Genomic DNA, 3899 nt, shown 5'->3' on the forward strand with positions numbered 1-3899 from the left:
TTTTTTACCTGGCAACAGCAGAGGGAACAGCTGTGTTGTGCTCCACTTCTCCAGTTGCCCTTCACAAGCTGTTGTAGGTACCCCATTCTGATAATACAGACAATTACGGGTCGTTTTTGTTGTTGCTTTTCTAATGTGGAGAAAAAGGAAGGGCTCTATTGAGGATGCTTGACATGCAGAAAATTTTCTTTTCAATACCCCAATTACAATATATTTTTAAAGTTCAATCTGTAACTCATGAGACTGACTGTTACAGAAAAGAAAGCCACTCCTATTTTAATATATTTGCCAAAGACAAGACGGAAAGAGAGTTAAATTCAAGGGATAAATAACAAGAGAGAAATTCAAAAGTAATTAGGGAGGCAAGCAACGGTGCTAACTTTGAGACATCTGGAGGCCAAGAAGAACTACCCTGGGTGTTTTACCATGGGTAGAATCACCTTAGGAAATACTCTGATTACTCCCAGGGAGAAGGACAGATTCAGCTCTCTGATGAGAGTAAGTGGACATACATCTTGCCTGGAAAGCTGGGAAGGTGTGTGCAGTTTTAGATATTCCCTCCTGATTTTATAACCTGGTGCAATGAAGAATCTTCCGCAACTTTGTTAAAACTTTTACCTCCCACAAAATGCAGATCAAGGAATGTCTTATGCTTAGCCATAGGGACAATTCTAATAACATAAAAACAATTTGAAATGTTTAAAACATTATTAATAGATAGTCTTTATTGCAAAACTCATGAAAATACATGAAACTGGCAGTTCTTGGAGCTGAATTACTATAGACAAAACCTCTGCCTGTTTTGCAAAGATATTCAATGAAAGCTAATAAAATAGTAAAGTCTCCAATTCTTTTCTTATCTTTGCTCTGTGGCTGGAGGAAAAAGGAAAATAAATCTGAATAATACAAAGTTAAAAATGAGGATTAAAGAAAGAGCAGCACTGCCATGCAATTGTTAGAAAAATAAAAGGATTTTGGTGAAGCATATTTCAGGCACCAAGTTCTTTTGTGAAATATGTTTTTCTACATACCAGGAAAACAGCACACTTGACTTGATAGTACTTGATCCCACTTGTCCCAAATATCATGAAGTGGTGCCCAATACTAAAATTTTGAATAGTAACTAAGGAACTTTTCTCTCATTCACATTCAGACTTTGATAGTAATAGAAATTCTGTTTCATTGCTGAAATAGTAAAAAAAAAAGATACGAAACGCAGTGCAGAGATTTTTTTGGTGCCTAATTAGGGAACACCTGTTTCTTTTGGTGAGTTCTCTGAAGTGGCTGTGGAATCATGCATATAATAAATGCAAGCATGAGGCAATGTAATAATAAACAAGAAAACAAACAGAAGAAAATAGTATATCAGAAGACTCAAAAATCTTTATGTTAGTGACTATGGTACTGCTGTAATCGAAATTTGGTGGAGGCATTCCATTCTTACAACTGGAATGCTGAAGTCAGTGGCTAATTCAGAACTACCACCAAAGAAACAGTGACTTAAAGTAGAATTAATATTAGTCTCACAGACAGAGAGGGTCACAGGCAGTAACACTTGCTGAAAAAGCAATGTAAAAAACATATGCAGATAGGGGAAGTCAGCAGGCCAGAGCATTGGTACAGCAAAGCAGCTGGTTCAAAGCAATGTTTAGTTTGAGACCCTGAGAGGTGAAGTGATGACAAACAAAAGCTTTGGAATAAAAATGAATTTCAAGGCAGCCTCCTGGCCATGTAACAGTGACAACAATCTGTCGGGGCTGGACAATAAGGGCTTGCAAAGCCCTCTTCAAGGTCAGGGAATGGATGGAGCTGTGTATTAATGGGGATCAGTGAAAATTCGGGATCTTTGCCAGGAAACAGAAAAAAGTGAAACATGCAGATGCTGAAGGAAGGTGGACAACACAAGAATGTCTGCCTGGAAAGCCTCCTCTTGCAGGGCAGCAACTGCTGTAAGGAGATTACACAGGGATGCAGCAGGTACGGGAAGCCTCACATAAACGGAAGCGCTCTCTAGAACCGAAATACCTGCGTACCTGACATACAAGCTGTAAAAGACGTCTGCTCTAGATCTTGATCCCTTTAAAGCAAAGATCTAGAGTTTCAAAGGGACCAAACTGTCCCCCCAAATCTGCTGATCAGTGAAATGAAATGTTACCAAACGTTTCTTGTGATTTGCAAGGGCATTTCAAAAATAGGATGCTCACAAAAAGATTGGTGCCAGATAAGTAACAGTGACCTGACAGACAACAGAAGAACAAGAGTCAGGTTTTGCTGAAAACAAAGAGACAGCAGAACAGACGCATGGGGCAGCTGGAATAAAGCAAGCCCAAAGGCAAAAGGCCATGGATATCACATGGCTGGCCCTACTGCTTTAATCAAAGATGAGGCCAAGCACCAAGCCAAAATGTACGCCATATGAAAAGTCTTTCAACCTAGTTGATAAAAACAGAGGATTGAACAGCTGGAAGTAAAAATTTGGCAAGCTGAACCATGAATTAATATGCAATTAGGTAGCAAAGAGAATAAGGGAACACTGGAACAGTTTGCTAAGGAAAATGTCAGATTTAGCACTGTTTGGAGCCTGTTAAAAAAAAAAAAAAGAGTGGGATGGGATCTGGCTGTCTAAATACAGGCATCAAGCACCATTTTTGATGTCCTGGAGTATTCCTCACCCGACATCCATCTGCCACTCAGGAAGAAATCAGTTTCCCATAGGTCCTGACTCATACCTGCAAGTCACATGCTGATGTCTCATACCCTAGGGTGTCTCATGCCCTGGAAGTCTGCCTAAAAGTCTAACATCTGGGAGAAAATGTCTGTCTATGGTTTATGATGACTGATCTTTCAAACTGACAACCTATAAAGCTATAAACCCATTTAGCCTCTCCTTTCACAGGCCTTGGAGAAGGCAAAAATTTCTCTGCTATTCTCAACCCATTCTGAGCACTTTAGGGATTGAGCACATCAGTAAAGTGAGCCAGGAAGCCTTTTCTCTTCTACACTATGTAAAATCTATTTTTTCTGCCCTCCTCTGTAGCATTTAAGTTCAGCAGTGGAAGAACTGCACGATATGGATCACAGCCCTGTGACATTACAAAAATCCTCACTCATAGCTGCCAGACTGGCTCAGCTGACTCACGCTCAGAGTCCCTCTGATCAGTAGATCTGGGGGTAAGAAGGAATTCTACACTTGGTGAAAAACACACTGAGGTTTTTTGCTTTCTCTTTGCATAATGAGAAGTAATTTACCTGCTGAAAGGATCTGGTATATCTTACCATATCAAATCCTTGCCAGCGTAAGGACCCTCAGGCACTGGTAGCACTCTTGTTCTTTGCTTGTCACAGTTTCTAAGCTGAGGAATGAATTTTTCTATTTTCTTTCCCCCTCCTTTTTTAAAAAAAAAAAAAACATTAAATGAAGTCTTTGTTCCTGTTATAAAGCACACAGGCATAACATACGACCTGTGATATCCAAGAAGTCAGACTACATGCCCCAGCTACAGTTCTGTGAAGCATCAAGCAGTTTTAAACTTTTATTACCAAGCCACTGTGGTGACAGATCCATAGCATTCATTTTCTTATTTGGAGAACAGTAATATTTTAAAGAGGACGGGGCAGATATTAAAAATTTAGATTCTAGAACACAATTTTACAGGATGCCAAAAGTTCCCACTCTTTATCGTGGTAATGGTAGAATTCTCGATTCTCGGTGAAGTAAGGAGGGGGGCCAGCAAAACCGCAACCGTGGACTTCTGGAGGGCAGACTTTGGCCTGCTCAGGACACTGGTTGAGAGAGTCCCCTGGGAGACAGACCTGAAGGGCAAAGGGGTCCAGGAAGGCTGGACGTTCTTCAAGAAGGAAGTCTTAAAGGCGCAGGAGCAGGCTGTCCCCATGTGCTG

Source organism: Pygoscelis adeliae, unplaced genomic scaffold, assembly GCF_000699105.1.
Source record: "Pygoscelis adeliae isolate BGI_AS28 unplaced genomic scaffold, ASM69910v1 Scaffold395, whole genome shotgun sequence".
In the NCBI taxonomy this organism is placed as follows: domain Eukaryota; kingdom Metazoa; phylum Chordata; class Aves; order Sphenisciformes; family Spheniscidae; genus Pygoscelis; species Pygoscelis adeliae.